This window comes from Phodopus roborovskii, unplaced genomic scaffold (genome assembly GCF_943737965.1).
Source record: "Phodopus roborovskii unplaced genomic scaffold, PHOROB, whole genome shotgun sequence".
Lineage (NCBI taxonomy): Eukaryota > Metazoa > Chordata > Mammalia > Rodentia > Cricetidae > Phodopus > Phodopus roborovskii.
The window spans coordinates 6592489-6615000 of NW_026125059.1; positions in this window are offsets into that span (position 1 = coordinate 6592489).

A 22512-nucleotide genomic window follows, 5' to 3' on the forward strand; every position below is an offset into this window, starting at 1 on the left:
GGTGGGAGTCTGTCCCAACAAACCAACCAACCCAACCTCACCCCCTCCACACACAGCTTTTGCTAGCTTGTCACAGATAGTATTTTTCCATTATGTCCACTGGGTGGCACTGTTCACCTGCTCAAAGAGCAGAGAGCCTAGTGAAAAAAAAACCCAGAAGGCTGTGGGTTAATTCCTAAAGTGGCCACCTGGCCTTCTTTCCAGGTTGCTGGCATAAAAGGACCAAGAGATGACGTCATCCTGTAAGCACGCCAATCTCTCTTATGCATAAATAGTTTTCTTGTTTATATTAAATCAAGTCAGCGGCTTGACTCCTCCTAGAACCCTGAAAAAGTACCTTATTCCCAAATATTGTCTATAAATGTTTGTTTTCATTTAAATGGACTTTGTTATATAAAATAAATTTTAAAAAATTAAAAAAAAAAAAAAAGAAAAAGTACCTTCCACTTTAAAATACAAACCCTGGATTTACTCAGTTTTTGTGGTGTGTGCTCGATGTTGCCATGGGCTCATTTGGAGATCAGAGGATGACGTGTGGAAGTCAGTTCTGCCCTTATATTACGTGTGTCTGTGGCATGGAACTCAGATGTCAGATGGGGTGGCAACCCAAGGCCTCTCCTGCCCTGGCCACTGTAACTTCTCTTTGCACACTGAGTGTGCTCACCCAAGTCTGGTTCTTCCTCCAAATACTATGTTTGTGAGGCCTATCTCATTGTTGGGCAGGGATTTATTTATTTATTTTTGTCAGTTTTGTAGAATATTCCATCGTCTATGGCCGTGCACATCTTTTGGAGATGTATATGGAATTCTGAGTCCTGGGGAATGCAGTGCAGTGGTAACCACCAAGTTGGTACTACCTAGAAGCAAATGGGAAGTCTCTGTGAGGGATGGTCTAGGTCAGATGGGCCCCGGGCATGTCTGTGGGGTAATGTTGATTGTCTTAGTTGGTACAGGGAGATCCTGGTCCACTGTGGGCGGCATCACTTCTGGGTTTCAGCCCTGGACTGTATATAAAAGTAGAGAAAGCTAGCTGAGTTCAAGCACACATGCATTTCTTGTCTGTCTGCTGCCTCAGGTTCCTGCCTTGACTTGCTCCCAGTGATGGACTGGGACCCGGAATTATAAGCCAAATACACCGTTTCTCTCCAAAATCGCTTTCTGACAGGGTGTTTATCACAACACCAGAAATCATAGTCTAGCAGGAAGCAATGGCGAGCTGTGGCAGGGGCCAGCCGAGGGCAGCTTCCAAGAGGTGTGTGTTGGACTGTCAGCTCTCAGCACCTGCCTGGAGTGGCTTGTGTGGCCGGCAGTTCCCAGCCTTTCTGTTTTGATTGTGCTAGTGGTAGAAATGGGGTGGGCTGCTCTCAGGGCCAGCCTCTAGGGTGTGCAGGTTCCATTTCTCCACCCTAATGGGAAATCAAAGAGTTACAGCACCTGAAAGAGAGATCAGAGGTGGATGGGGGAATGAGTAGGTCTTAAAGCACTGTCAGGAGGGCCTGCGGCAATACTGTGTTAGCAGATCTGTATGGGGACAGTGGCCCTGGAGAGATGGCTCCGTGCATAAGAGCATTTGCTGCTCTTCCTTCCAGAGGACAAGAGCCCTGTTCCCAGGACCTCCATCACCCACACCAGGCAGGTTACCAACACCTGCATTTCCAGCCCCAGTGGCTCTGAAGCACCCCCTTTGGCCTGTGTGGGTACCTACACACACGATCAAAGAAGACCTATGCTTTTACAATTCTCATCCTGTAATGGGGAAGTAGAAATTTACTGTGCTTTTTTTCCTCTTTTAGTTTTCAAAAGTGTTTTATTTTGATTATTAAAAGCAAAACAAAACATGGCTATTTTACAATTTCAAATAATACAGTAGAATGGGATCCCGAGATGCTCCTCTGAGCATCCTGGATGGTGGGTGACACAGTGCTAGGACTCTGAGAGGCTAAACTAAAGAATGGATCCCCCCCCCCCCCATAGGGTTTCTCTGTGGCTTTGGAGGCTATCCTGGAACTAGTTCTTGTAGATCAGGCTGGTCTCCAACTCACAGAGATCCGCCCGCCTCTGCCTTGACTGCTGGGATCAAAGGTGTGTGCGCCACTGCCCTGTTGGATTTTTTTTTTTTTTTTTTTTGGATGGGAGGAGGGAATGAGGGAGGAGTTGGCAGGCGAGGCTGCCCAGTGTAAAAATCCAATCTCAAGGTGCTCCAGGCTTGGAAGTGGGAAGCAGAGGGAGAATCCCACGTTCTGGGAATTCTCTTGGCTCTGTTTCTTGGATCAGGCTGGCTAGGTGCCTGCCAGCTTTAGGGAGACTCAATTCCTGGCAGGAAGGAGCTCTGGGAATTATTTCAATCAGTTCTGACTCCGGCCACTAGGTGGAGCCAGTGCTTCCTGTCTGTGGCCTGTGCAAGCATCACAGGCCCTGCCCGGTATTGCTGAGGTTTTGCCCTCACTCCGTAGTTTTATGTGCCTAGATGGTGGGGCCCACTGTCTGTTTACATATGTCAACCGCAAAAGTGTCATTTGCAGTCACGTTGACTTTCAGGCTAACCTGATTTCCTGAAGCTCTGTGGGCTGAGTGTCTGGCTGTCCTGGGGTTCTCCTGAGTTGGGAGTCTCATCCTGCAGTCTGAATTGGGGGTTTGGGGAAGAAGGAAGGAGGAAGGGAGGGAGGGAGGGAGGAAAGGAGGAAGGGAGGGAGGGAGGGGGTTGCCAGCCACCTTCACTGAGTTCTCATCATGCCGGCAGGGGTGAGTGTGGGGTGGACACAGAAAGTGTGGGATGGGAAGCTGGCATCTTCGCTGGGGATGAAGGACAGGAACAAGACACGCCCAAGACTCTGCCACTCCAGTGCTGGGAGTGTCAGGGAAGGCTTCCTGGAGGAGGTGGCCGAAGGGACCAGGGCTGAACTGGGCCTAGAGTCCATGGCTCTGTTCTGTCACCCCTCACTTGGAGGAATTTCCAGGGCTTCCTATAATCCCTCGTGGGCTCTGGCAGCTAAAACTTCCAAGTCTCGGGTCCCTCAGTGCCCGGGTTCAGAACAGCAGTGGGATTGTGAAAACATTCCCCAGATGCAAATAAGCAGAGACTCTGGTAAGTTCCTTTATTTCCAGGAAAGCCAAGATGGCTTTCGTTTGTGGCAAGACTCCTAGAATGTTTTTCCTTTTCCGTGACCCTCATTCCCCTGTCCCCACAGCTCTCTGTCCAGGCCTGGTGTCATTTTTCCCCTCTGTCCTTCAGCTTTTCTCTCCCTAGCAGTGGACCTGGAGTGAAGATCTCACCCTGTTCTTAGAGACTCCCCGGAGCAGGGGGGATGGATGGAGAAGGCAGGAAGCTGGACCACAGGTGCAGCCTTGGGGCACCCTTAGGCGTATAGATAGGTGAAAGGTCAGCTGCTCATCTCTCTGTTGGGATTCCAAGTTTGATCTAGAAGCTGAGCCAGGTCTGCTCCAGGGCTAAGCTGCAGCAGAGGACACCCCAGTCCCTTCTGGAGCCCTTGAGACTGATCGATCATCACCACCCTGCTCAATCCTCCTTGCTCCCTCACCTGGAAGTGTCCTAGTCACCGACTCTTAAAGAAAAGAGAGGAGGGAGCTGGAGGGGGAGTTTAGTGGTTAGAAGTGCAGACTGTTGTAGATTAGACTTCCGTTCCCAGCATGCTGGTTAGGTAGGTGCACAACTGCCTGTAACCCCAGTTCTAGGGAATTCAGGTTTCCAGGGACATCCTTATCACACACACACACACACACACACACACACACACACACACACACACACACTGGGGAGATGGCTAAGCGATGGAGAGAGCTTGCTGCTGTATCATGAAGACCTCAGCCCCCACCTCGGGTGGCTCACAGCACTGGGGGATCTAATCCTGGCTTTTTGTCCCTGCTGGCACCTGTGCACAATGCACTCTCTCTCTCTCTCTCTGTCTCTGTCTCTCTCTCACGCACACGCACACGCACGCACGCATGCGCACACACGTGTTTCCATGTAAAGTAAAAACAAACCTTTTAAAAGGGGTTAAAGGAGCAGGAGGCTGGATGAGTTCCTAGTCAGCAAGGGTCTGATGAGGACAGCACACACTTGACAGTGACATGATCTTTTCAACTCACCAGAATACATGCTCAGTGGAAGTGGGCGTCCCATCTCATGTGGTAGGCAGAGGGCCTCTCACTCAGCTGGTGTTGCTGTTTACCTTCGCGCCATCAATCATAGTTCTCCAGGGGAGCGGACGCCTGGAGGCATCTCCTGCTTGTCTACCTTCCCGTCCACACAACGCTCTCGACTGACCTCTCAGGTGGTTGATGGTGAACTGGCTAGGCCAAGGGGCTGGTAGAGAGGAGACTTCCAGCTGAGTCAGAAGCCAACAGCCTTAGACAGTGTTTCTTTTGCTGTGACAAATGCCATGACCAAAGGCAACGCGTGGAAGAAAGGGTTTGTTTCAGCTTATATTTCGTGGTCACCATCCGTCACTGAGGGAGCTCAGGACCATGGAGGCAGGAGCTGATGCAGAGGCTGTGGAGGGGTGATGCTTACTGGCCTGCTCCTTGTGGCCTGCTCAGCCTGCTCTCTTATAGAACCCAGGACCACCAGCCCAGGCGGGAACCACCCACGGTGGGCTGCATCTTCCGTCAGTCGAGACAGTGGGCCACAGGCCTGCACCACAGGCCGGTCTGATGGCGGTGTTCCCCTTTAGGGTGGCCTCTTCCCGTGCGTCTAAGTCTGTGTCAGTTGAGGGACACCAACCACCACAGCCCCTTCCCTCTCCCGTGCGTTTCTTCTGTCCCTTTCTACCTGTTTTGTGGCTGCTTGGTTTGAGGGCGAATGGTTGAATCAATTAATAGAGGATTTGCAAAACCACAAGAGCAGTTACTGAAGGATGATGTAATTAACTTATTCAGACTAATTGAAATTTTCCATTTAGAAGGAGCAGCCGAGTGCCTCCTTGCTTAACCGCCTTTCTTGAATAAAACACTCTCATGAGGAGAAGATTCTGTAAGGTCTGGCCATAAACCCGAGACCTCCAAGGCTTGCTCAAAACTTTGGGAAAAGAATTAAGTCATTTATCCTTCTCATTTCCCCTCCATTTCTCCCCAAAACCATCCTCCAAGTTACAAATTGTTCTCATCGCTCTGTGACTGAAGCACAGGACAAGGTCAGGAGAAAGCTGGAGGGAGGAGGGCTGTGACTCGGATTGGGAGGGTGAAGAACAGATACAGCAGTGGAGGAGGAGTTCCACGCTGTTGCCTTTGAGCTCCTGGGGTGGGACTTCCCCTTCTGGGATGCTCAATGGAGCCCAGGGCTGTGGAAGGTGAACACTGTCTCTCTCAGTCGCACGGTTGTGGTAGATTCAGAGCATGTGAGCCTGCCTAGTGCACCAAGGAGACACGATCTGAAGTCGATGCTGGAGTAACAGCAGAGAAACTCAGTTTCACTCGGGAATCTGAGCTGCTAGGACTCGGTGACAGCCAGCAAGCATCTAGGAGAGCAAGCCTGGGGTGATGTGGCTGGATCCATCTGTAGGCCTGCATCTCCTCTCCTGGAGTACCGGTTGCACGCAGAGGAGTGTTTATAGGGCTCCTCCCCCAGACTTGCCAAAATCCTCGGCTGGAGGATGGCATGTTCTAGAAACCTAGAGGGCAAAGGTCAGCAGAGGATTTTTTGTTTCCATTTCAGGGATTCAGGATGAATCTCACTTTGTGTGTGTGTGTGTGTGTGTGTGTGTGTGTGTGTGTGTGTGTGCGTGTGTGCATTTGTATATGAGTATTGTGCTCAGATGGAGGCCAGAGGTCAATGTCAGGTGTCTTCTCTATCCTCTTCACCTTAGTATTTGAGGCAGGGTCTCTCACTGAACCTGGAGCTCGCTGAGTGGCCAGACTGCCTGGACAGTGAGCTCCAGGGTCCCTTGTCTCTGCCTCTTAGTGCTGGGGTTCCAGGTGTATGGCACCATGTTGAGATTTTTTTTGTAGGTGCTGGGGATTCAAACTCAGGTCCTCATGCCTGCACATGAAACACTTAACCACCAGGTCACATCACCAGCCTCAAATCTCCCTCTAAGAGCGATTATCCGTAAAGCTTTTGTATCTGTCTGCTGTGATGGACATTCAGTGTATTTTCCCTCATACCACTTCCCTCCCTACCATCTCTGGTTAGTTCCCTTTGTCATCCTAGACAATTTTATTTCTTTCATGTCGTATGTATATGATTTCATATATCTATGGAAAACCTAGGAACTACAGAGGAGAGAGAACCTAGGGTATTCATCTTTCTGAGACTGTCTTAATTCCCTTACGTATTGAATCAGTTTTCCTGCAAGCAGCATAACTTCTTTCCTCACGAGGGCTGGGAAGAAACCACTGTGTGCACGCCCCCACACTTCCTTACCCTTTGTACGAAGCGTATGCAGGCAGGGTCTACGAGGTAGCTGTTGTGGCCAGTGCCGCAATAAACAAGCATCCCTATGACATGTTGGCTTGGAGGACAGAGTACATACCCAGCAGTGTCTTAACCAGCTTGTGTGAAGGATCTACTTTTACTTAGTTGAGAAGCCTCCATACTGACATCCATGGTGGCTGGACTAGTTCGCATTCCTTCGGAAGTGATTAAGGGTTCTTTCCTTTGTCCACATTGCTGCTAGCATTTTTTTTTTTTTTTCATTTATTTTCCTGATCGCTGCCATACTGACTGCGGTGAGATGGCATATTAATGTAGTTTTGCTTTATATGAAGGGCAGCTGAAGACAGCAGCACGCACCTTCCCTCTGGCCTCCTGTGGAATGCTTCCCGCCATGGGTTCTACAGGCAGCAGACTTAGGTCTGAAGTCTGGCTCTGATACATCCGGGGCCAGGGGTGGATATGGGTCTCTGAGCCTTGCGGGTAGCGTGAGACTGAAAACCGCTTCCCCTGCAAGGGGACTTGCTGGGAGCTCCACGGCTCATGGGCCTGGAGCTTGGTTCCAGGCATTAGCTAGATGCTACAAATGCTGCTCCTGATTGTTGCAGGCAGGGTTTGCACTAACAGCTGAGTATAATGAAGTGCTCGGGTAGCCAGAAGAGACGTGACTGCGGAAGGACTTAGCCCATCCGTGTGAGGAGTGTTCAGTGAGAGAAAGTCAGTCCTATCGCATGGCTCTGTTAATCACGTGCTCACTCCACTCCTAACGGGGAAATCAGGTCGGATCTCATGACCGTGGTCGCATCAGCCGATGTTTATTTACTATGAGCAGATTCTTGCATGCTTCATGGGAGTCATCCCTTTGGGGACAGTGGGGGCAAATGACTTTAGGTTTTACCAGAGGGTGCTGTCTGAAATAGGCACATGCTACGGGGTAGCCACCAGGCTTCTGGGACCACAAAGAACTCCAGGCACTAGCCTCTCCCAGGGATGAGCTTCCGACTTGGCTACCCGATGCAGAGTGCTCAGCCTTGAAACCGTATACACAAACAAGGATGGCAGGTTCTAGTTATATATATACACACATATACATATATGTAACAAAAAGTTATCAGTTTGAGAGGGGTTTGAAAGAGGGGAACTTCGAGGGGCTAGTAAGACAAAAGGGAGGGGGAAGTGATATAGTTCTATTCAATAAAAAAACATTAAAAAACGAAGAAGAAACTGGGAGAACCCTCCTCTGTCAGTTCGGAGTGACGGGACAGCAGAGTGTGTTCTAACTCCACAGGCATGCTGGGAAGTTGGATGGATCATACACAGGTTTCTTTTTAATCCCTTTAGGAACCCTGAGTGGTGGATGTGATCGCCGTCAATCTCCATTTTATACCGAGAAGGAAAAATGCTTAGGCAGGTTCTGTCACTTTCCAGAGGTGGCACCTGGCTCACAGGAGGTGGGGCAGGGTCTAAATGGAGGGCTCAGTGACTTACCTACTGAGCAGTACACTCTCTGGTTGCTGAGTCAGACCATATCTTAATGACCAGAGAGGGGGCTACTGGCTCATCTGTCTCCGTTGGTCCTTTCTCCAGAGCTGTCCTGTTTTCTCTCTGGCAGGAGAGGCTTAGTGGTCCTTGCATGGAGGTGTCCTTAGAATCCAGAAGATGGCGTAGGATACCCTAGAGCTATATAGTTCCAGGTGATGGAGGCTGTCTGACCTGTGGTAGACTGGGAACCAAACTCAAGTCCTCTGGAAGAGGACTATAAAAGGTCTGCTGTGCAGCTGAAGGGCCTGGAATCTCTGACCCTCCTGCTTCTCCACCTCCTGAGTGCTGGGATCACAGACACGTGCCACTGGGCCCACTTTTATGGGACGTAGGGCTGGAACTCATGGCTTTGTGCAGGCTAAGAGAGCACTCTATTGACTAAGCCACATTCCTAGACTGCTTCTGAGTTTATGGGATTTGGAGCCAGGCTTCCTGGAAGCAAGCAGGTCCTGGCCATTTGCTTTGTCCCCATCACTGGCCTCTCTCAGCCTCAGCTTCCTCTTCTGTGAAATGCAGTTCCTAAAGGCACCTGCATCCACACAGAGGTGACAACTGAGTGAGACACTGCACTGCCTGGAACACACCAGGCACGCAGTGAAAATTACCAGATCTTATATCCATCACAACTCCCTTTTTTCCCCTTTAAATTATTACTGATTTAGTTCTTATGTGCACGCGGATGCCAGAGGACAGCTTTGTGGAGCTGGTTTTCTCTTTCTACCTTCATGTAGACTTTGGAGATTGAATGCAGGTCACCACAAGGCTTGTGTGATAAGTACTTTTACCTGCTGAACCATCTCCTGCATAGAGTGGGTAGAAAGGACCCAGGTCCCTCCCCGTTGTCTAGTTCCCAGTCACAATCACGCCATAATTTATTCCATGATCCTTTTCTTATCACCTGAGACGTGCAGGGAAATTGCAATTTCATGTTGAAATCAGCTTTTATCTTTGCCTTGCTACCTAGGCTCTGAGTCCCGGCGGCTGTTCTGCCATAGCTCTTCTGTTAATAACACCCTATTGTTTCTTTTTTTTTTTTTTTTTTTTTTCTTTTCTGTTTCCGAGGCAGGGTTTCTCTGTATTGCTTTGGAGCCTGTCCTGGAACTCGCCCTGTAGATCAGGCTGGCCTCGAACTCACAGAGATCCACCTGCCTCTGCCTCCTGAGTGCTGAGACTAAAGGCATGCGCCACCAGCACCTGGCAATAACACCAAATGGCCAGTTCCTGATGGAGACCAGCAGGCTGGAGACCATCCACTCAAGGCTTGTGGGGTTTAAGTGCTCTCTGAAGCTTAAGTGAGCATGTCCTTGCAGTGAGTGGAATTTCCATCCTGTCCTTAGTCGCAGGTTTAAAAACCTTGCAGCTTGTATAGTATAATTATTTGGGTCTACTTTTAACTTAGACTAGTGTAAAGCATTCTTGCAATAAACTGAAAAGAGCCAAGAAAAGAAAAAAAAAAGAAAGAAAGAAAGAAAAGAAAAAGGAAAAACAAAGAAAAGAAAAAAACACTTCCATGCCAAATAAATAAATAAATAAGCAATTTTTAAAATATTGGCCACCCCACCACAGCTTCAGATAACACCCTATTGGATTGCTGTTGAGCCCGAAGGATGGTGAAGCAGGCAGGAAAACATCACTAAGTAAACACAGCCCTAACCCTCCTCTCTGCCTCCCGTGCTGGCAGAAAGGAGCCTGCAGCTTTTTCTCTGTGTCACTAACTCATAATGGAAGAAGCAGGTGATAAATATAGTGGGGATGATAGGTTTCTAAGGAGGCCGGAGGGATTGAGGACGTGGAGCTGGAAAGCCAGAGAGGAGTGTGGGGAACCTGGCTTCTGCAGCCACAGGGGACAGCTGGCGCTTGCTGGCAGGCTCTGCCCTCACCCTGTGTCATTTTCCACAGGAAGGCTGGTGTGTCATGTGGGTGGGGCATCCACATAATCAGCAAATGGTACCCTCCTGGGCTGTCCCCACAATCCCCAGCGATGGCTTTGGAGTGGACTGAGATTGTCTCCAGAGTCCACAGGGATTTTCGGGGACACCGGGCAAGTGTTAATTCAGGACAGCCAGGCCTTGGTCCCTGGTCTTCAAAGGTGTTTTATATGAACCGGAGGATGACAGTTCCTTTTCTGGACCTCAGATTCTCCTGTCCACAGTCACTTGACTGTGGTGCTCAAAAACAACAGCATGTTCCAAAGTTTTTATTACTGGATTCCTACAACAAACCAGCGCGCCCCCCCACACCCCCAGCCACAAGGACATGGCCAGCATCCATCATAGAATGAGGCAATCTCACCAGGACTATTGGCTCCAGGCACCCAAACCAAACCACACTGCCTTGCCACTCAGAGGGATTGCCACATCCGCACAGTGGCTGTGAGCCCTGTGTCTGCAAAGGTGCAGGGCATACTGGGATATTCAGCTCCGTTTCCTAGGGAGCCACCAAGCTACCTGCCATTATGGGTCTAGGTGTAGAGGCCTCTTCTGAGTCCAGATGTGCACAGAGGACTCAGGCTTGGTCAGTGATGGCTCTACGCACCTCGCTTATTGTGACATAGCTACAGTCTCATTCTCCTGTCACCTGGACTTAAAATGGCATGGTTCATGTGTGTGTTCTCAAGAACTTCCACGTGGAGAGGTGTTACCTGGGAATAAGACAAGCGGGGGGGGGGGGAGGTAAGGGTAGGGGCAGGTGAAAACAGCAGGGTTGGGGGTGTAATTGGGACCCTTGGATAATGCCATGCTTGGGCTACTTATCTGAGCAGGAAATACCCCTGTTAGTATTATTATTGTTATCATCACTGTTGTTATTATTATTACTGCAATGAGAAAATATCTGGAAGAGTCAGTCGGGAGGAAAGCTCTGTTTTGGCTCATGGTTTCTGAGGGTTTCAGTCCATCATGGTAGACTGAACTGAGCTGCCACTCAGAGAGGCTCAGATCAAGGTAGCAGGAGCACAGGGCAGAGGCTATTCGTGTCATGGAAGGCCGCTAGGAATAGAGATTATGACCAGGACGCAGGGCTGGTGTGACCTACCTCCTCTAGCTGGGTATGCAGACTTGTGGAACAGTTGTCACCAGCAGACGCAGAATTCAAAACAGGAGCCTGTTGGGACACTTTATAGACGCAGCCTGTATCACTTACCTTTATGCTTAAGAGTAGCTGGAGCAGGCCTGTTTTTTCTATTCATAGCAAAAAAAAAAAAAAAAAAAAAAAAAAAAAAAAAAAAAAAAGTATCCACATCACTGAAGTGGACGCCAAACCTGTGGTGTGGATCTGAGATCGGACCTTTGCCATGGCAGATGGTTTGTCCCCATTTCCCACGCGTGTGTGTTCAAGTACCTGCGTGTGAGTGTGCATGTGGGGAGGCCCACGGTTGGTGTCCAGCATCATCCTCACGACTGGTCTTGCTAGCCAGCTTGCTCTGGGGGTCGGCTCATGACCTTCCGAAGCAGAAGCACACATGAGTTATCCCGTTCATCTGGCGTTTTACACGGGCTTCTGGGGATCTGACCACTGGTCCTTATGCTTTTGCAGCAGCAAGCTATTGAACCATGGAACTGTCTCCCGGGACCCCTGCAGTGAGATCTCCACTCTGCCCACCCACACCTGTTATACTGACCACGCCCATTGGGGCATGGAGATAGGTGTGGGCGTGACCGGTGGAGTCTAGGTCTGGGTCCCGACCCGGAAGCTCTCACTTATTTCCGGGTCAGAAACAGAGAGGATCTGAGGACATCCTTGGAGAGGAACCGGGGCGGTCTTCTGTTTTTTTGTGTAAGTGAATTCTCCCCCAATAAACCTTCATCAGCCTGTATTGTGTCCCAGAATCTTATTACCCACATTAGTCTCCAGTGATGGTCATTTTAAGGTGGGGTTGTCTTAGGTTCTGTAAATAGTGACCAGCCTCTTGGCCTTAGCCTGCTACATGTCGGTAATCACCTTCATCACCCGCGGGCCCAAAGGTGAAGAGTCTCCAGGCAATGCCAGGATTTTCTGGGAGACAGATCTCCCACGCTGAGGGGCTCTGATGTAGAGTGATGGACACTGAGTTCCTGTTAAGGCCTTTGTCCTGCCGTTTTCTTAGGTGGTGTAGACACCTGTCGGTTGCCAATGGTCTGGTCAGTAAGCCCCACCCACTCACATACGTTCCTAGTTAAACTCAGTGGGTCACAGGGTAAAACCATGAAAATAGAAGGGGGCTACTTGGGGAAAAAAGGGATAGCCAGGGGGACAAGAGACAGTATGGGGTAAATATGATCCAAATGCATTACTTACATGTATGAAATTGTGAAAACTAAATTGCCTACTAAACAAAAGAACAGTTGGGGCCGGGTATGGCGATGCATGCTTTAAAGTTTAGCGCTCAGGAGGCAGAGGCAGGTGGATCTCTGAGTTCAAGGTCAGCCTGGTCGACATCGAATTCCAGGACAGCATAGCGTTCTCTGTGCTCCAAGCGGCTGCTCTGCTTTCCCCCAATGAGTCTGATCTGGGAGGGGAAGGCTTACTTTCTCTAAATTGCTGGTAGTTACAGTGCCTTGTCACAGTAACAGGAAACTAGAATACCCACAGCCAGGGAGAACCTAAAATGTCCCCAGGAATAGAGTTCAGCAGTGAATGGACTGAGTCAAAGGGGAAGCTTTTGCTTACTGTCAAATGCAGTTATGACAGTTTGCACAGGTGAGTAAGGAACTCTACCTCCCTGCTGTCCTAGCTCCTGGTCTGACCTTCCCAGGCAGCCCAGAGGGTTCCTTCTGTAGAGAAGCACACTGTGTTACCACTGAAGGAGCTGCCTGGAGGTCTGCTACAAAGAAGCCGGCAGGGTCACAATGTTACCAGTCACCACCAAAGGAGCCCACCTCCTGGTCTGCAGGGCAGGAGGAGACTGCTAGGACTGACTGCCACGAGCTCAGCTGGGAGCTACTGAAAACATAGAAAGAATGAGAGACCTTAGAACCATGGCTGGGAAAGTAAAGACCAGAAACAAACAAACAAAAGAACGGAAGTTTGGCAAAGAAGGGGCTAATAAAGAATGCACCAAGCTAGAATCAAAGCCCACAACAGGTGGGGAGGTGGCCATCTTGTTGGGCTTCCGCAGGTGAGCTCAGGCTCCTAGGAATGTGGGGTGACCACACTGACCCTGGCTACACTTTCAGGCGCAGGTAACAGGTGCTGTGGAAAGTCAGCGTCAGGGCAAATTCCGTAATCTCCACTCCTAGAGTGCTCCCTCCACGTTCTCTACCCCTCCTCCCCCTCCTGGAGTGCTCCCTCCACGTTCTCTACCCCCCTCCTCCCCCTCCTGGAGTGCTCCCTCCATGTTCTCTACCCCCTCCTCCTCCCCCTCTTGGAGTGCTCCCTCCATGTTCTCTACCCCCTCCTCCTCCCCCTCCCTCCCCGTTCCTTCTTTTCTCCCCCTTTTCTGATCCCTTCCCTTCCTTCTTCCCTCCCCTTCCTCCCTTCTCTTCCTCCTTCCTCCCTTCTCTTCCTCCTTCCTCCCTTCTCTTCCTCCTTCCTCCCTTCTCTTCCTCCTTCCTCCCTTCTCTTCCTCCTTCCTCCCTTCTCTTCTTCCTCCCTCCCTCCCTCCTCTGTCCCCTCTCCCTCCTTCCCCCTCCCTCCTCTGTGCCTTCTTTGTCCCCTCCTTTGGAGGCAGGGTTCCATGTACTGCAGGCTGGCTCTGAGGTCAATATGACAAAAGATGACTTCCAGCCTCTTCTGCTTCTGCTCCCACCTCCTGTGTGCTGGGACAGGCCTGCCACCATGCCTGGTTTCTGCAGTGCCAGGATCAAAATCATGCCTTATGAGTGCTAAGCAAGCCCTCTACCAGCTGAGCTTCAGCCCCCCCCCCCCTGGGGGCTTCTTACTGGTGGAGGTCTGCCAGTGAGTGGCAGTGAGAGCTGTGTGCAAAGATACGAATAAAGATTCACAGTTGGCAGTTACAGAGTACTTTATGAATATCAGACACTTGTGCTTCCAGAAGCACATGGCTCATTGGTCTCTGGAGCCCTCAAGCACCTGGACCCCTGTGATTGCGGGAGTTGCTAGAGTCTCAGAATGCTTTAAGCATGTGGCTGAGGCTCAGTTGTTTACAGAAACAATGTGTTATTTGAACACATAGCATGAATTTCCTAGAGACATCCAAGAAGAAAGGCTGTATACTCCCGAGACACACCTCATGTCCTGCTTGGTTACCTGTTTTAAAGAAGAGGCATCTCCAGACCCTGAGTGATAATTCTCTTTCTTAAGGAGGGGTCTGAAATTGCATTTGGTCTCATATGACTGAGCCATGACCTTAGGATCTGAAGATTGAGGACTCAGCACGTGGTGTTCTGGCTTTGAAACCTACCTCGCCAGAGGAAGTGGACAGGCAGTCAGAGGAGCTCCTGTGCTTGCTGATGTCCCCTCCCCCACCTTTCCCTCCTCTGTTCTGCCCCTCCCCCATCACAAGAAGGCTGCTGCTATTCTAAGTGCTAGAAATATCAGCTCTCCTGTCATGAACCTTGCATTGTACTTTGGGCAACTCATGGAAGAGAGCCTGCAAGTTAAGGGTGCAGGTGCCTCAGGTCTGGGGTCCCTAAGCTTTTTAGAGTGGCAATCCTTTTCTTGAGCTCTGAGTCATGGCTCTGAGTCAGTCTTGGAGCCTGAGGGGAGTGGGCACCTGGGAAAGAGGAGAACAGATAGAGGTCCTGAGGGCTGAGAGGGGCTAGGCTGTGCTAGGGTAGGTGCAGCCAGCAGTGTGAAGGTCTGAGGTGAGAACACTGGGCTGTGGGTATTTAATGAGGGTTCCTTTACTATAAATGCCATGTGATACCTTCCAGTGGTTTCACAGTGGGGCGTGTCTCAGGATGGAGCGCGGATGGCAAGAGGAGAGACACAGTCCCAGGACTTCCCTGGGCGCCCCTTGGATCAGCTGCACTAAGTGGCATACTTCTTTCCTGTGATGTTTGTCAACAAAAGAAATTAAAGGAACCTTCATATCTTGGCTGTGTTGAGGGAAGCAGTTACTGAGACAGCTTGGGAGTGTCAAGTGTGCACTGAACAGTTATGCCAGGAAACAAATTTGCATCTGTTTGGACAACAGACTGAGGCCAAGACCCAGTCTCCACCAGCTGGGTTCAGAGAGCAGCTACTTATCAGAGTTCTGGGTGGTTCTGGGAAGAATCTCATGGGTTTGATGACAAGCTCTACTGACGGAGATAGTAAATACCCAAGACCTGGTCCCTGCAGGACAGGTGTTGTTTTAGTGATGTGTGTTCATTTATGTTGTGTCCCATTTATTTATTATAAAATGGCCATCTAGATTAAAAACTAAAAGTGGGAACTAACTTGGTTTAACATAGTCTTACAAAGGGGCTGGCTGGGCTGGGCATATGGGTCAGTGGGTAAAGTACCTGCTGTGCAAGCTTGAGGACCTGAGTTCAGATCCCCCATACCCATGTGAAAAGCTGGGTGCATTTGGTGCATATCTGTCGTTCCAGTTCTGGGAGTGGGTGGGAAGGGTCAGAGAGAAGATGATCCTGGAAGTGCACTGCCAGCCAGGCTAGCTGGCTTAGTCCAGATTTAGTCAGAGAGTCTGTCTTAAAAGATACAGTGGGGATGGTAGAGGAAGACTCCCCCAAGTTGACTTTTGGGTGTCCACATGCATATGAACAGATGTATACCCACACACACACATACACACATGCACACACATACATGCATACACACACAATACATACACACATATATACACACTCATGCATGCATATACATGTACACACATGCACACATACGTATATGCACTCACACATACACATTCACATACATATATGGAAATAAAGGTACCTTCCCTTGAAGTAAATCATCCCGCACTAGCTTTCCTGGCCCTGACTCGGTACTGTTGAACACCTCCAGACCGGGACAAGGCAAGGAGGCCAGAGAGGGTATCAGACTCTTGGGAGCTGGAGTTATAGGTATCCATGGCAACCCTGTGTGGGTGATGGGAAATGAACTCTAAGGCTCATGATTGAGCAGCAAGTGCTTTTAACCACTGAGCCATCTTTCCAGCCCACATTTCTATGGTTTGTGCATAGTGGTATATACCTGAAGTCCCAGGAAGCTGAGGCAGGAGGACCACCATTTCCAGGATGCAGTGGGGTTAGAAAAACACCAGCAGAAACAATAGAAATGAGGAATTCCAAATGGCTCAGGTCCCTTTCTAGTTCTTTCTCCGAAGGGTGGGCACAGAAGGTGGATGTGGAGAGTGAGCTGGCCTTCAGGCTTTGCAGTTTGGAGGGTCTGCACCCCAACTGCCTTACTTTCCCCTCCCAACTTGAAGTTAGCCACAGACAGTATAGCCAAACAGGTGAGAATGGCTGTGTTACAATAAAACTTTATTGACAAAAGCGGACACCGGTCCAGATTTAGCTCATAGATTGTGTAGCAATTACCAGACTGCCTTGGTACCACTTGGGCAAGGCTTCAGGGAGAGTTTAGCATTTTAAAGATCAACTTCCTTGATATATTATTCATGGAAAGACCGCCAGGAGCTTCAAAGTCAGCATCCCATGGGAAGAATCTGGTCCTTCCAATCAAGCACCAGCTCCTGGTGGTTCTAGTTTTAATCTGCTTTGGGGAACAAGCGGATGTGCCCCATGTCTGTCCCTAGACTGGCCCGGTAAGGAATTCACTGTGCAGCTCAGGGTCTTCCCCAGAGTCCTCTCTCCCCGTTTGCCCAGGACATGACTTCTCCATGCTCTTTGGGATGGATGTGTGTGATCCCACACTGGGGTGTTTTATCATCTGGGTCTTCTGTAGTTGCAGGGGGTGCAAACCTGAGATGATGACTTTGAAGGGTAGGTCACTCTCAGAGCTCCTAGGGTCCGCCCTCTGCCCATCCCTTCATAGCTTCAGGCCTGGGTTCTATTGTGCTTGCTTAACATTTGGTTTTTTGCCAGGTAATTTACCTATAAGCTATGCACAAAAGAAAAAGGAAGCCATCCATCTAAAGTATTCAGATTTTGGCCTTAATTAAAATGCAGAATAAATATGTAAGGCTAAAGAGCATGAATTATAGATACCGGGGTTTCTATATTAAAGTCGCTTTTCATCTGTGCAGGCGCGCGTGTTTATGGCGGGGAGAAAGCGTGTGTATAAGTCCATAGAAAGAATATAGTTATGGCCCCTGTGTGCTCAGCAAGATGGGAAATGGGTCTTTTGTGAGAGAAAGAATCCCTCTGCCTTTCTGACTCACTGCCTCTGAGGGTTTTTTTTCCCACCTTGATTTTGTAAAGGGCTAATCCTGACCCTTGTTATTTAAATTGCTTCACCACCTCTCAAAAGGGGGTTTCTGGCCTCTCAGAAGTGCTGGCTCCCAGGCTACAGCAAAGCGGTTTCTAAGCCTCACTATGCCCCAAAGAGGCTTGCTAGCTGTGAGGACTGGGCTGGGGAGGCTGCAAAGGTAGAAGGACGAGTCTCAGGTCTCTAACAAGGTCAGCTATAGGTCTTCCACCTGGACTTTTCCAGAGAGGAAGGAGACTTAGATCCCAAGAGCTGAAATCAGCATCCAAGTATGTGACAATCAGCCTGGGGATGGAGGTGGACAAAGGGAAGGATGGCAATGGCCAAGGTCAGGGTGACAATTTTGTGTAAACATTCAAGTTCACAAATTGCCATCAATTAGAGGTTACTTTAACTCATAGTTGGGGAGATTCATGCTGAGAGCTAATCTGCATTACTTAGAACACTGAAAAACAAGCGAATTAGATGTGAAACCCAAAATTACATTGTAATCGATCTGGGGGTGGGGGTGGGGAGACAGACAGATGAAACTTTGCTAGAACTCATCCTCTTAGAGATCTTAGTTTTAGTGAAAAGTGGCAGCTAAAATGGAACAGTACAGACCTTGCAGGATGAGACTATCGTATCTCTGTGCGCCTTCTCTCCTGTGTTGAGTCTCGCACACAGATACCCACCCACACCCACAGACGCCCCACACGTGGCCTGATGATGGAAGTGGCTGCCAGTTACTTGTTGTGAGAGAACACCCAACAGAAACACCTTGAGGGAGGAGTGGGTCATCTGGGTTCACAGCTCAAGAATGCATGACGGCAGGAGCTAGGCAGCTGCACACTGTATCTACAGCCTAGAAGCCCAAAGCATCGAGTGCTGGTGCCCAGCTCACTTCTGATTATGCAGCCCAGGACCCCAGCCGCTAGAAGGGTGGTGGACTCTTCCTCAATTAACCTAGTCTAGAGACTCCCTCATGGACATCTCAAGATGCATCTCTAGTTTGTACAATGGGTCCTGGTTCCTGCTGTGTTGCCTGTGAATGGGAACACAGACAGGGCTGTGAGGCTCCATGCTGTTGTGGATCACTGAGCTGCTGGTTTGGACTCTGTTCTTCAGTCTGCATTTGGGTCATTTGTAACAACTTTTCCTGTAAACCCAAAGGTGCCTGTTACCATTTCCACCTGAGGACGGAGAAGACAGACAGGATTTAAAAACAGCAATACAAATCCCGTGAGTATGATGTTACAGGACATTTTTTAATCATGATTTTTTTTTAAAAAATTGTGTTTCTTTCTAATATGATCTAGAAGTTTCTATCACATAGCAACTTAACATCTTCTGGGAGATGCTGGCTGGTGGAAAGTTTGGTTCAGGTGTTGTGATGGTTTAAATAAAAATGGCTCCTATAGCCACTATTGGACTGGAGAGATGGTGCAGAGGTTAAGAGCACTGGCTGCTCTTCCAAAGGTCCTGAGTTCAATTCCCAGCACCCACATGGTGGCTCACACCCGTCTGCAATGAGATCTGGTGCCCCCTTCTGACATTCAGGGATACGTGCAGGCAGAACGCCGTTATTAATATTAATAAATAAATACTAAAAATGAAGAGCGGCACTGTAGGAGAGGTGGCCTTGTTGGAGGAAGTGTGTCCTGTGGGGTGGGCTTTGAGGGCTCAGGAGCTCAGGCCAGGCCTGGCGGCTCCCTCTCTCCTCCTGCTGTCTGCCAATCGAGATGTAGCACCCTTAGCTCCTTCTCCAGCACCGTGTGTGCCTGTGCCCCACCATACTTCCCACCATGACAATAACGGACTAGACCCCTGAACCTGTAAGCAGTGGAATGTTTTCCCTTGTAAGAGTTGCTGTGGTCATGGAGTCTCTGAACAGCAGGAAGACCCTAACTAAGACAGATGTGTCCGTCAGGTGAGGCCCAGGAGGATGAAGAGTCCAATTGCAGATTTGTCTTCTATAGGAGGCGAGAAGTTTGACGTGCCGAAGGGAAGACGTACGGAGTCAGCAGGCTTTGGTGCTGAGCCAGCAGGTGGAGGAGGGAGGGAGGGGGAGGGAATGGTAGGTAGAGGCAAGGCCACAGGGTCTCCGAGGGGGAAGTGGTCTCCCTGGAGGTCTGGTTGATGGTTCAGGACAAGAAGAAGGTTCTCTGCCATGACTGCAGTGGTGAGAGGACCTGTGTGGTTAAGGTGGGACGTGGGGCTTCAGAGGGTCAAGCAGGTCACCCCATAGGGCAGCAGATATCAGGAGTGGTGGCACGAGGCAAGTATCCAGAGGGACCCAACAATGAGCCGGGGCTGACAGAACTGGAAGCCATGTCAAGGGTGCTTTTCATATGAGACAGTTAAACTTGTCTTCAATGTCAGTGCTCAGGAGCCACGAAATAATGAGCTTGCTTTGCAAACTTCTATTTTTTTAGACAGGGTATCACTGTCCCTGTCTGTCTTTGCCTCCAGAGTGCTAAGATGAAAGGCGTGTGCCCCAACGCCCAAGCCATAACTCTTCTATTGATAAACTCCTGATGTAAAGTTTCATGGCTCTCTATCTTGCATGATGCTCCCTAACTGGTGGCATCTCTGGGTACCTGGTGGCATCTCTAGAACCTTGAAGGTGTGTGTGGCAGCTTAAGCAGGTGAGATGAGGTCAGGGAACCATGGTCACAGGGCATAGTCTATGTGGGATGTGCTCATGATCACAGTCAAGCCCATTTGCCTACAGCAACTCATGGTTACTTGCAATGCATAGCTTCAGAGTTGGGGTGGGATCCTTGTCTGTTCCTCAAAGCCCCGAATACTTTATGATCCTTGCATTAGATGACAGAGAAAACCAAAGTCAACCTATGCTTGAACTGTCTGGAAATATGGTGGCTTGGGGATGTAGTTGTGTTGGAAGAGTGTTTGCTCAGCATGCAGGAGACTCTAAGTTCAATACCCAGCTCTGAACAGGGTGGGTTTGGTGACACAGGCCTGGAACCCTGACCTCAGGATGATCGAGAGTTTAAGGTCATGCATGGCTATGTAGTGAGCCTAGGCTGTGTGAGACCCTGAACATTTTGGTATTCACTGGCTGAGGAGGAGTTGACTGTCCCTTCAAGTCTCTGTGAGTTTCTATCACGTTTGATGGCCAGATGGGGACGTCAGCCCACTGGCTGACCCCATCAGACCGTTTTGGTGCCATTTTTGGCAGTAAAGTGGCAAGTGTGTTGTTTTCCTTTCCTCCTCTCTTTGTTTTTTGAAGCCATGTCAGAAATAGTCATGTGGTGCATGTGGTGGTTACCTGCTTCCCTCTTTATTAGACAGTAAAAGTCAGAGGCCCAGATCAGATTTGCAAGCTCAATTTGTGGCTAACTGAAATATGTCAGTGATTTCACATGGTTAACAGGCTGACATGCATGCATGCATGCGTGTGTGTGTGTGTGTGTGTGTGTGTGTGTGTGTGTGTGTGGTGTGAGAGAGAGAGAGAGAGAGAGAGAGAGGGAGGGAGGGAAGGAAAGAGGGAGGGAGGGAAAGGGAGTTCTCAAAGGCAAAAATATCTACTCCTTCCTTTCCATCTGGGGACACGGCCCCCCATGCTGTCAACAGTTGTGGCTTTGAGAATGGAGACCCTGAAAGCCTGTTATCAACTGTCACCTTTTTGCTTTCCTCTCCAGGAAAACAGAGAATGTCAGATTCTTGCAGGCAGACCCAAGTGCCCCCATTACCTGAGTTTAACACATCCACTTTAAAGCATGGAAAATTGCCTCTAGGTGAACCCTTGTCAACTTTCCTGGAGCAAATGGGCTATAAACCATCATTGCCAGAGAGCTTTTCCTTTGCAATTTAGAATTATGTGTGCTCCCCAAACCCTTCTACTTGGTTAAAAGGGTGTGTGTGTGTGTGTGTGTGTGTGTGTGTGTGTGTGTGTGTGTGTGTGTGTGTTACTGAGGGCACACATCAACACTTGGCACCTTCCTCAATTGCTCTCACTAACTGTTGAGACAGAGTCTCTCCCTGAAAGCTAGACTTGCTGGCCACTGAGCTCTAAGAATCCATGTTTCTCTGCTTCCTCAGTGCTGGGATCACACATATGTGCTGCTGTTCTCAGATTTTTTTCTGTGGACTCTGAAGATCCAAAGGTGGTCCTTATTTATGCTGTGTTTCAAGCACTTTGCTGATGGAGTGTCCCCTCAACACTCCCCATCACTTCTCCTACTTTAATACTGGGGGGGGGGATTGAACTCAAAGCCTTGGACATATAAATCATCATCATCCTATCACTGAGCTATGTCCCCAACTCCTTCCCCTTCCTTGTTTTAAAAAAGCTTTGTAAAAATGAAGCTGAAGTGGAGGGTTGGATAGATGATTCAGTGGTTAAAATCACTAGATGCTCTTCCAGAGAACTGGGACATGGTTCCCAGCATCCACATGGCAACTCATAACCGTATGTAACTCCAGTTCTTGGGGATCCAACAGCATCTTTAGACCTATGTGGGCACCAGGCGCACAGGTGATGCTTAGGTATCCATGCAGGCAAAACAGTTCTATAAACATAAGAAGGTGATGATTTATTTTTGAGAAGCTGTAGTAGGGGTGAAGTTACCTCCGCTGGCCTTGACCTCACCCTGAAGCCCAGGCAGGCCTTGATCTTGCCACCTTCTTACTTCAGCCTCCTGAACAGTTTGGATGATTGGCCTGTGACACCATCGTCTTGGTTGGAGATAGTTTTAAAGAATCTGTGCATGTTGTAAACAGCAACACGTAGAGGCGTGTGCAAAATATATTGCGTCTTTAGCATCCAGGAGAACCTGCAGTTTTGATAACTTTAATTGGATCCCTGAAGCAAAATTATTCCTGGGACAACTAGGGCATAATTCCTAAACATGGCAGAATCTGGCCTTAGGAAATTTCTTTTAATTCCAATATATCAAAATTACTAGCTGTTTACATAAGAACCATTCTACGGAGGATTATCTGTTTAGGATGTAATGTGTAGTGGGAATGAATTACAAATGGAGAAGAAACTTAAAGTTCAGACATGGCATGTAAGGTCATGCAAGCTCTTCCAACACTGGATTTAGTTTTCATAATTGCATTGGTTTCTTTATCTCCTTTCTTCACGGTTGTTCGATATTTGGGTGATATCAGAGCTGTTTGCTGGGACTTGGTTGGAAGTTTTTGTTTTTGTTTTCCTTCTGAAGTAAGTTCTTATTCTGTGGACCAGGGAGATTGGTCACAAATTCATGGCATGCTGTTTGTCACCATTGACCTCATGTTGGGATTGTGGGTGTGAGCCATGCCACACCTATCTTGGTGGGAAAATTCTTCCACAGATTTAT